Source organism: Delphinapterus leucas, chromosome 10 (assembly GCF_059928025.1).
Source record: "Delphinapterus leucas isolate spDelLeu-1000000601 "Yukka" chromosome 10, BTC_Dleu_Yukka2, whole genome shotgun sequence".
Classification (NCBI taxonomy): domain Eukaryota; kingdom Metazoa; phylum Chordata; class Mammalia; order Artiodactyla; family Monodontidae; genus Delphinapterus; species Delphinapterus leucas.
In genome coordinates this window covers 8,115,874-8,127,732 of record NC_143138.1, presented here as the reverse complement: position 1 = coordinate 8,127,732, position 11,859 = coordinate 8,115,874, and the positions used below count along the sequence as shown (strand labels likewise).

The 11,859-nt window shown below is 43.1% G+C and overlaps 1 protein-coding gene across 1 annotated transcript in view; it reads left to right on the top strand.

Moving 5' to 3' along the window:
* Positions 1-11,859, top strand: part of ELOVL2 (ELOVL fatty acid elongase 2) — a 92,894-nt gene that overhangs the window by 975 nt on the left and 80,060 nt on the right. The window lies entirely within an intron of this gene.

Sequence of the window (11,859 nt, the reverse complement as noted above, 5' to 3'; positions counted from 1 at the left end):
CAGCTATAGCCTTCATGTTTTCCTGTGAGTCTGTTGCTCCCTGCCATACCTTTACATTCTTCTACTGATTCCTTTCCCCTGTCCTCTTGTAAGCAGGTAAGGTAAAGCGTCCTCAGAGAAAGAGAAGGTAAGAAGCCATTTTTGGCCTAAGCCATTTTGTGATGTAAACCTGGCCACAATGCTTGCCTGCCCTAGAACAGTCATAATCTTAAGGGAACAAAAGAACAAAAGACTTACCAGGCGAGAGAAGTAACAACAGCAAAGATAATAAATCAGTTGTAAACTCCCAGTTCTGTTACAATGGTAAAGATTAGCCTGAAGCACTTTCTTGAGCTGTTTTGAAAAATTTAAACGCCCTCGGGTGCTCAACCATCAGATCAACTGGAGCTTAAGGGAGGATGAGGTTGACCTCTTCTGACCCTTGTGCCTTCAACCAACTAAAGCTTGGACTCGACCTCCCAAGCCCCTTCATGAATATGCATGTACCCTTAGCTAAAAACTTCCCCAGTTTTGCTGTTCAGGAAGACACTGCTTTGGGAAAGACCCCCAGTGTTCTCCTTCCTTGCTGCAAGTAATAAATGCTTCCTACTCCCGCTCTTTGGCTTGGTTGTGTCTTTTGGCTCAACACCCACGAAGAGGCCAACCCAGTGTGAAATAAAATTCATATTTTATTGGGACTTCCCTGGCGGCCCAGTGGTTAGGACTGCGTGCCCCCGCAGGGGACATGGGTTCGATCCCTGATCGGGGAACTAGGATCCTGCGTGCCACTAGATGTGGCAAAAAAAAAAAAAAAAGAAAGAAATGTTTTAAGGCAAGACAGGAAAAGTTTAAACAAAAGTTTTTCTCTGCTCTCTGGCCTCCTCTCTCCCCACTGCTGTGCGCTGTGTATCTGCATTATGCCCAACCTTCCCCATCAGCAGAAATGCCTACTTTACCATGAAGAGCAACATTCTCCTTGCAACAAGACAACTCCTTCTTGAGCTTGTAAGGGATCACATGACCCACCACGATGCTGCTCAGATCTGGATTGTGTAAACTGTCAATAATACGTCATTTAATGTACAGCCCTCTGTCTCAAAAAACTTATATAATTGTTCAGAGATGCTCTTCCTTTTGAGGGTTATAATCCTCAAATTTGGCTCAAATAAAATTTTGGGGTAACACTCTGTCTCCAAAAACAAGCAAACAAAATCTGAGCAGCAATGCCTTGATTTAATAAATAGACCCTGGCCATACCCAGCTGCTCCATTCTGTGAGCTGTATTCCCTAAGCAGCAGTATTATGAACAAATACTGTATATCAAAATATATTAAGGGATGATGACTTTGCAGAAGATTTAATTCAGGGCTCCTATGAAGAGAGAATGAATCTCGTGCTATTATGATACATTTACAAAAAAAGCCGTTGACACTTTTTTCAGAGATAGTTCAATTCTATTGCATAAATAAAGCACATTTTATTAAAATCCAGTTAAACAGTTGAAAAGAACAGAGAACTGGAAGAATTTATCTTGAACCTTTGTATCTTCTCTTTCATTCACAAATATTGAATACCTAATAGATGCCATGCACTGTTCTAAGTGCTGAGGATACAGCAGTGAATAAGACAAATGTGTTTACACTCAAGGTGTTTATGTTAGAGTTGGAAGACACAGACAATAAGCTTAAATAGGGAAACCTCATGAAATGCTAATTTCTATAATGAAAACAAGCAGGACAATGTGCTATAGATAGGGGTGTTATTTTGTTTATTTATTTATTTTGGCTGTATTGGGTCTTCGTTGCTGCACCGGCTTTCTCTAGTTGTGGGGAGCGGGCGCTACTCTTCATTGCGGTGCGCAGACTTCTCATTGCAGTGGCTTCTCTTGTTGCGGAGCATGGACTCTAGGCATGCGGGCTTCAGTAGTTGTGGCACGCGGGCTCAGTAGTTGTGGCACACGGGCTTAGTTGCTCCACGGCATGTGGGATCTTCCAGGACCAGTGCTCAAACCTGTGCCCCCTGCATTGGCAAGCTGATTCTTAACCACTGTGCCACCAGGGAAGTCCGATAGAAGTGTTAGTTTAGGTTGGGGGTGGGGGTATCCGGAAAAGCCTACCTGAGAAAGTGACATTTAGTCTGAGACCTGAATAATGACAAGAAGGATCCAGCCATGGAAAGATCTAGAGGAAGAGCGTACCAGGTAACAGGAGCAGCTAGTGCAGAAGCTGTTACCCGAAAACTGGATTCACCTCGTGGTGGGTATTGAGCCAAAAGACACAACTAAGCCAATGAGCGGGAGAAGGAAGGATTTATTACTTGCAGCAAGAAAGGAGAACACTGGGGGTCTTTCCCAAAGCAGTGTCTTCCTGAACAGCAAAATTGGGGAAGTTTTAAACTAAGGTCACATGCATATTCACGAAGGGCTTGGAAGGTCAACAGAGTACAAGCTTTAGTTGACTGAAGTCACAAGGGTCAGAAAAGGTCAACCTCATCCTCCTTTGGGCTCCAGTTGATCTTGTGGTTGAGCACTGGAGGGGCTTTAAATTCATCAAAACAGCTCAAGAAAGTGCTTTAGGCTAATCTTTACCATTGTAACAGAACTGGGAGTTTACAACTGATTTATTATCTTTGCTATTGTTACTTCTCTTGCCTGATAACAGTCCTATGTTTCTGCATTCTTTTGTTCTTACAAAAGCCACAGGGAGCAAACAAATTTTGCTGTTCCTTTAAGCCTTGGTAGTGTTTCTCAACCCTAGCTGCACATCTTGAATCACCTAGTGTAAGTCCCTAGAGAAAGAAAACCAGGCATAGCTTTCTTGACATAAGAGAAGCCATTTTTGGTCTAAGCCATTTGGTGATCTAAGCCTGGCTGCAATGCTTGCCCTTGAATAGGTTTCAGTAGTTAATGATCTTAAGAGAACAATGCAGTAAGTGAGAAGTGGAGAGATTTGGGATATGTTTTGGAAGAAAAATCATCAGGGTGAGCCAATGGATTAGCCATGGGGACAGGTAAGGGAAAGAAATCAAAACATGACTCCCAGGTTTGTAACCTGAGCTTCTAGGTGAATGGCAGTGCTATTTCCTGAAATGGGGAAGACTGTGTAACCACCTTCCCAGAATGCTTTAAGAACTCCAGTCTTTATGTTAGGGAACCGTTGACCAAAACCGCCCACCTTGGCCAGGCACGATGTTAACCGCCTGCCTGAGTTGTCTCAGGACAGGAGGTCCTGATAAAGAATGACTGTGCTGCTGCTGAAGCTAATTCGGGAGGGGCCGGAAGGCGGGAGGACATGCCAGCCCATAGTAGGTCTTGTAAAACTCCCCTGGAAGAATTCGGGAGGTGCCAAAAGAGGAGCGGCGGAGAAGATATGTCCTGCCAACCTCCCAGAAACCCCTCACGCTGGAACCCATTTTGGCTGAGAGATGCTCAGGCCACCAGGAAGGACCCTGAGTCCGAATGACGGGCCAGAGACAACCCGGAAACTAACCCCGTTACCATAAAACCCAAGACTGTGAGCCACATGGCAGAGCAGTTCCCCTGGGCTCCCTTACCCTGCTGCTCTCCACCCGGGCACCCCTTCCCAATAAAGTCTTTTGCTTTGTCAGTACGTGTGTCTCCTCAGACAGTTCTTTTCCAAGTGTCAGGCAAGAGCCCACTCTCGGGCCCTGGAAGGGGTGTCCCTTCCTGCAACATTTTCAAACAAGCCTTAAATATCTGGGTGAAGGATGTCATGACTGAGCCAAAGTCACACAGCCAGGAACCAACGTCTCCTAACTCAAAAGTCCAAGATCTTTTCCTCTAAGCCATGCTGTGATGTCTTGTCATTTGCTGTATTAGCATAGATCATTCTCCAGGGATAAATTTTATAAGGGTTTTCAAGAACAAGGTCTTGAGTTTACCCTCGAGCCACAGTTATTTCTGGAGTCCTCTGCTTACTGTCCTCTGCCCGGTACAGAGTGCTCTGCTGTCTTTCTACCTCAGTCGTACTTGTCCTGCAGTGTCTGTCCAATTTCCTCCTCAGTGAGACCTCCCAGACTCCCGATCCCTTGTCTAACTCCTGTAAGTCAGTGGTTCTCAGCCACACCTGCATACTGAAATCGCCCAGGAAGCTTTAAAATCAGATTCCTGGTTTCATGCCAAGCATATTGAAGGTAGGGAGGGGTTAGAGAGCATCTGTAATTACTTAACATCCTTCAGGTTTTGATAAAAACTCAGACTCAAGAAACACTAGGGTAAACTATATATTTAGCAAATAATTAGGTAACTACTTTGTGATCGTCCTTGGATTGTTTTATCATTTAGTATTTTATATACACAAATACATACTATATTTATGTACTCGGTAATATGTCTGGTCTCTCCATACCCTTTTATCCCTTCTGTCCCTGGTCAGGGGGAGAAGTGACTTATCTAATTGGTGCAGTTAGGAAAAACAAACTGGGTTTGCTGAGCTCAGCTCCTCCCACATTCCTCTAGGGTCTGAGCTGCCTTCTGCATAGGGAGGGCACCCTAGTTCAGCATTGTCTCAACTTAGGGTTTAGTTAACAGGCCAGACTGGCTCTCCCGTTATTATATGTTCTCTGACCTAGTCTTTATTATTAATAAGGGTGATATTTGGGCCTCCATATGTCTTATTACTTTTTTTAAATTAATTTTTTTAGAGTATAGTTGATTTACAATGTGTTAGCTTTGAAACCGAGTGAGGCCCCGTGGGGCTTCCGGTCACAGAGGCGTTTTTGTCCCCCCCCCACCCCGTTTCTTGTAGGCCAGACTCCAGCCTCCATGACCTTCCCTGAGTTCCAAAGGGCAGATTCCAACAGTTGCCAATCAAGGAAGGAGTGGCCAAGAAACCACCTGAGGGGAGATTAAAGGGACCAGAGAAGCTCATCAAGGTGAGGAGACGACCACCTGAGACTATAGGGGTACAGGCCCTGCACACCGCAATCTTGGAGATCCCAGCCTCGAACCACTGCTGTAAAACCCTCTATCACATCCTCCTGGGTTGGGACACATAGTTTTCGAGGGCAGGAGCCCAGTGTGTCCCCCTCTGCCTGGCAAAGCAACAAAGCTGTTCTTTTCTACTTCACCCAAAACTGTCTCCGAGATTCGATTTGGCACCGGTGTACAGAGGCTGAGCTTTCGGCATCAGTATGAATTCTGACTTGGCTGAATTACTTCATCCGTCTAAGAGTTCAAGCCGCTGTTACATTTGTAAACATTGTAATATTTGTAAACATTTGTAAAAGAGGCATAATAATAACCCTTTTTCACAGGGTTGTTTTGAGAGCTTTTTTAATATATACAATTTTTATTGGTCAATTATATCTCAATAAAGATGATGGGGAAATGTTTGAAAATTGGAATTCATTCATTCATCCAATAGCATTGAATGCCCACTCGAGTTTAGCTACCACATAATGTAGCTGAAGTGTGAGGCTGAGGCAGGAATACAGTAGGAGAAGAGGCAAAGGAAAATTTGGGAGTACAGTCTGAAGGACCAAGAGTTCATAGGAAATGTTTAATTATATTTTGTTTCATACTGTTTCCATAAACAGGGTTATTCCGAGCCTATTTTTCTGTCACTTGATTTTCTTTCCCCCTCAATATGTCTTGGAGGTAGTTCCGTGTCCATATCCGTAAGACTGTCTCATTCTTTTTTTTTTAATTTATTCATTTTTGGCTGCGTTGGGTCTTCGTTGCTGCCCACGGGCCTTCTCTAGTTGCAGTGAGTGGTGGCTTCTCTTGTTGTGGAGCAGGGGCTCTAGGCACACGGGCTTCAGTAGTTGTGGTACACAGGCTTCAGTAGTTATGACACACGGGCTTCAGTAGTTGTGGCTTGTGGGCTCTAGAGCGCAGGCTCAGTAGTTGTGGTGCACGGGCTTAGTTGCTCCATGGCATGTGGCATCTTCCCAGACCAGGGCTCGAACCCATGTCCCCTGAATCGGCAGGCGGATTCTTAACCACTGTGCCACCAGGGAAGTCCCTGTCTCATTCTTTTTTTATTTCTGTATCATGTATAGAAATGGGCTATAACTTATTTAAGCACTTTCTTATTGGTGAATATTTAGGTTGGGGTGTTTTGAGAATTTAATAAGATGCTGTAAAGAGCTTACTTAGCATCGTGCCCTGCACTTAGGAGGTCTTCAATAAATGGTAGTTAATAATCTTAATAACCTAATATATTCTAATATAATGGAAGGAACTGGGTAGCAGGACTGGTTTCATTCAATTCATTTTTACTTAATTTGGAAGAGCAGACTAGGACCTACAAAGACAACTGTTGCCCGGAAAGACTAACTGGAGCCCACGTTTGCCTCTCCCCACCTCCAGCCTTGATGCTGTATTTGATGTGTAGGAGAAGCGGATGCCCTTCACTAGGGAGCCACACACGCACTCAGTCCAGGATTTGGAGAAAATGGAGGAGGAGATCTGCCAGGAGGTGGAGTGGATTCGTTTCCTGGGGCTGCCATGACCACAAATTGAGTGGCTCAGAACAACAGAAATGTACTTGCTTACAGGTATGGAGGTTACGCGTCTGAAATCAAGGTGCTGGCAGGGATATCCTCCCCCCGAAGGCTCTAGAGGAGACTCCTTTCTCACTTCTGGTGGTGGCTGGCAATCCTTACAGCTACTTCACTCCAATCCCTGCCTCTGTTTTCACATGGCATTCTTCCTTATGTGTCTGTATTTTTGTGTCTTCACATGGCCTTCTTATAAGGACATCAGTCTTCTTATAAGGACATCAGTCATTGGATTTAGGGCCCCGCCCTGACCTAGTAGGACCTCATCTTAATGTAACTAATTACATTTGCAAAGACCCTATTTCCAAATAAGGTTACATTCTGAGAGTCTAGATGGATGTGAATTGGAGGAGAGGGGAGGGGACAACACCCACCGTTCAACCCCCTACATGGAGGAACTGTGGCTGAGCCCTTCCCATGACAGTAGGTGGGATCTACCTGCAGATCAGAGGCAATGTGCCTGGCACCTCCCACCAGCCATAAAAACATTAAAAAAAAAAAAATTGGCAGCTGCTTTATTTCTACCTCCCAAATAGCATCCAAAGTGTCTCTGCTGGCCAGCACTGATCCAGAACCATTTAGAAAAGGAAATTCTGTGAAATTCCGGTCTAGCTAAGTTGACATAGTACAGAGCTATCACACAGGGCATCAGTGAGGATTTTTTTTTTTTTTAAAGCAGAGAAATGACTTGATGGAACTGTTGTTTAAAAAATATTGATCTGGCGGCAGAGAGGAGAGATTGGGGAGGAAGAAAGATTGGAGATGTTAAGAGATCATTGGCACGGTCTAGGATAGTGGCCCCTAAACTTTCTTTGATTGTGCTTTTGGTAATGATAGACTAGGTAAATGGGGCTGACCCTCTGGCTGAACACAACTGCAAATCTGCATTAAAAAAAAAATCTAAGTGTCAAAAAACTAAGAAGATAATGAGGAATAATTGCTCCAATATAGGGAAGCCGTTGGAAATGGAAATCCAGAAATGCGATCCCGGCATTTAGGGCTCTTTTACGGTGCCGGGGAGCAGGGACTGGAAGGTCTGAAGAGCAGGCTGAGAAGTGCCTCCCAAGCTCTGGGGGCTTCGGGCTCAGGACCCTGGGAGACAACCAGCCACATGGGGCTGACACACCAAAAGTTTTCATCACAGGAGAGGGAGGGAATGAAAAATAAACCTGCAGGCTAGGTCAGCTTTGTCTGATCTTACTGACCCAGAAAAGCGCAAATCCTGAAATTGGATTAGGGGAATCCTGGATTACTACAGCCCTGAGGCCTGGCAGAAACAAATTAAGAAACTCAACATCCAAGGCCTCAAATTATTTCTACAAATAACTTTTCAAACACAATTTCCAGCACATACGCAAACATTTTTTTTTTATTGCTTGCCATTCTTAGTTTTAAAAATAAAATTGAGCACACACCTTTAATACATATTTATTCGCTTACAAAAATGAGATAGAGATGAAATAGAGTATTTGAGTTTTTTAAATTTTATTTTTAACGGTAGGAAAAGTTTTAACAACACTTTAGTTTTCTACAGCTGCTATAATGAAGTATCACAAACTGGGTAGCTTGAAATGACTGAAATGCATTCTCTGACAGTCGTGGAGGTCAGAAATGCAAAGTCAAAATGTTGGCAGGGCCATGGCTCCTCTGAAGCTTCAAGGGGAGGATTCTCTTCCAGCTTTTATTTATGTGGCAGCATAAATCCTATCTCTGCCTTCTCTTTTCATAAGAATACCAGTCATTAATTTAACTAATTATATCTACAACAACCCTATTTCCAGATAACTTCGTGTTGAGGTACTGGAGATGAGGATTTCAACTTTTCCTGGGACACAATTCAACCCATAGTAATTACCATACAGTCTTCATCATTTAAAAAAAAAAAATCTTTTGAAAATGATGAACACTTTGAGAGTCAGCAGCCCCACAGCCTGTTTGGTTTATCTCAATAATTAATTTTACATTATTTATTTTTCGGGGCCGGGCCTCATGGCATGCAGGATCTTGGTTCCCTGACCAGGGATTGAACCCATGCCCCCTGCAGTGGGAGCACGGAGTCTTAACCACTAGACCACTAGGGAAGTCCCATAATTAATTTTAATGTTTGTCATAATTGCAAAAGATCCTTCAAAACATCTGAGATCCAAATGAAAGCAGAGCATCTCCAACTGGCTTTCTGGGTTGTGATACACATTTTTTAATCCCATCCACTTACTACCCAAAGATTGGTGTTGATCTTCATCTAGTAAATTATTAATACCATCTTTTTGATGTTAGTTTTCTTGGACACTAATTGGAAGATGTTGCATTTTTGTTATTTTTATGAATAGGTTAAAAATCCATGGGAACTCTTTGTGTGGGAAATTTTTAAACAAGTGAAATAATTCTGGTTCCAAGTTTGTGTGCAGATAGGAGACAGAATTGTGTAGTTTTGGACAATTTAGTTGTATAACAGTGGACATGTTTTCAAAATATTCTCTCTATAAGATGTTTCTTTTAAAAGCAACAACTTTCTTGTTTATTGTTAAGACATTTATTTTGACGAAACAGATTAAATGTGGCTATTTTTCCAAACTGTCTGCTACATACTACGGGACAGTCATTCCATCATTTTGCTGCAGAAAAGTCCAGCAAACTTTGTATAGTCGTCCTCTAGGTGGACACTGTGATCCACCACCCATAAGCATCCTCCCCGGATGTCGGACAGTGGCTTCGGCTGTAGGAAGTGCTGGTGGCACTTCAGGGATTGCCTGGGGCGACCCCCATCCAAGGGAATGACCCACACAGGAATATAAAGATCTGGCTGTCTGAGCCCAACTCAGGACAACTCAGAAGGAGTATTCCAGCCGAGGGGTCTTCTGCCTGCAATGCAGCTCAGCTTCGCCCTCTGCTCAGTCCTGCTTCCTTCTTCCCCTTCCTTCTACTCTTGTGGAAACCAGAGGCTTGCACTCCTAAGTGTCCTGCAGGCTCTGTCTCAGAATTTTCTTCCCAGGGACCCAAGCTGTGACATCATCATTTAAGAGAAAAAAAAAAAAAATGCGTAACGTGTCTTTACAATCTTTGCCAAGAGAGAACCAGAAAACTTATGTGCGGTACAAAAGGTTTGCCTGGCCATTGTAATGATGGCCTATTATTTTAAAGTCTTGCTTTTACAAAATGAAGCCCATCAAAAACAAGTCATAGCAAGGAAAGAGCAATGCATAGAGACACTCGGAAAGTGAGGCTCCGACTATGCTCTCAGGATATTTCCTATTATTCTATTTGATATGTGACCATATAACATAAGAACCAAATGAGGATCCCAGTGAATATTACGAAAGTTTACATTTTTACCTTTTAAAATAAACATATGTGCTTTCTCATATTGTCTTTTTATGTTCTCAGTGTATCAGATTGCATATTCCACTCACCTGGGCCAAAAGCCACAAGAACGGAACCTAGGGTGTGACAAAGGAAGGGCAGTAGGGAGAGCACGATGGACACAGACACACGAGTTGTCTGTGCTGAGGAGGACGTGGAAAGAACCAATGACAACGTCCAAATCATTAGCCTAAAGTGACTGAATGAAAGTCAGGGCCCTGGACAGAAATTTTTGACTTGGGGAATAAGGTAACGTCTGCCTTGCTGGATTTGGATGTGGTGGTTGGACACCTGGATAAAGATGTTCAGCAGTGATCTCACTGGGTAGCTGGAAGTTGTTCAAGAGAGCAGTCAGGGCTCAAGTAGCCATCTACAAATTTGGGAAGGTGAAAGCTGAAGGATTGAGGAATGTCTAAGAAGAGAGGATGACGAGATCAGAAAAGTATTTTTAAAAGATTGGGCTTGATCTTGAAATAATGACTCTTTATCTCTTTTTTTCTGATTTTGAGTATGATGCACATTTGTTGAAAAATTGTCTTCCTGACAAACTTATTATTTAAAACTCCTTGAATGTATTGCTTCTGTGAAATCTTTATTGCACAGGGGTGATTTATCAACCTCTCTATTATGGTATACCTAGATCATGTATTCACACTGATTATGTATTCATCATTCAGTAGTCTCTCAATTTTTTCTGTCTCTCCCACTAAATTGTTTTTTTTCAAGGCAAAGGCCCTGACATTTGTGTTCCCTGCGTGTGGATACTTACATGTTAGTCTCTCAGTAATTGCTTCCAAATGCATAAATTAATGGGAAAAAAAAAAAGAGAGAGACTGGGCCTGAAAAAAAGAAGAAACTTTGAAAAAAAAAAAAGTGAGGTCTAGCAGTGGAGTTGAAGATCTGTTGGAAAAACCTTAGGTCTTACAGGGGTTCCGAGTGCATCACCCCAAAATCTGCCACATTGGCATATTGATATTTTGAGTTAAAGGCACTTGAGAAACAGCACATGTAAAAAGGTCACTTTGACCTTCCTTTTTCTTCCTGAAAGCAGGAAATAAAATTCTCCGGTGATAGGTGCCCTCCCTGTACCAGAGGAAAAAAGCCTTCTCATCACTGGAGACAGGAAGTCATGGCTGAGAGAAATCCATGCAAAAAAACTTGGTCAAGATAACCCCTATCTTCCCAGCCACTTCTCTACGATTAACTGCCCTAGTTCAAACCCCTTAGTCTCGTCACGTGTTCACAATTCACTACTGTTTGTCCAACCTAGTGTATAAGCTTGGACTTTAACTGCTTCTTTGGGTCTCTGTTACTCTTGTGAAGGCTCCCATGTACATGTAAAAATTACTAAATAAGATTTGTATGCTTTTTCTCCTGTTCATCTGTCTTATGTCCATTTAATTCTTAGGCCCAGCCAGAGACCTAAGAGAGTAGAGGAGAAGTTTTGCTTCACTTACAAGTCTCAAGGCCACCTAGAGGAGGCTTCGAGGATACAGACGTGGGCAAAAGAAGTGCATAGGCAAGGGCATGGGGAGGACAGAGGGATGGATAGGAGAGGAGGGGTTCAAGAGACGTCACTAAGAAGGGCAAGCTTTGTGACTAACCAGCTCTTTGTGAGAAGCCAGGGAAAAGAAAGAATTCAACAGTTCCTTTTGGACCTTATTTGGAAAAATATCTTTTTTTTGGCCGTGCCCGGCAGCTTGCAGGGTCTCAGTTCCCCAACCAAGGATCAAACCCGCAACCCCTGCAGTGGAAGCATGGAGCCTTAAGCACTGGGTAGCCAGCAAAAGCCCTGGAAAAATATCTGTGTTCCAAATACACTGTCCTCTGTTCTCATCCTTACCTCATGCAAACCCACATAAATATGGTATAGGTCTTAGAAGTGGTTTAGTTCAATGACAGGCACTGAATACACGCCAGTTTCCCTATGGCAAATTAAACAGCTAACTATAGCAATAGATTTTTATCTACCCAGACAGCAGCAGCTTGTCATGAGCA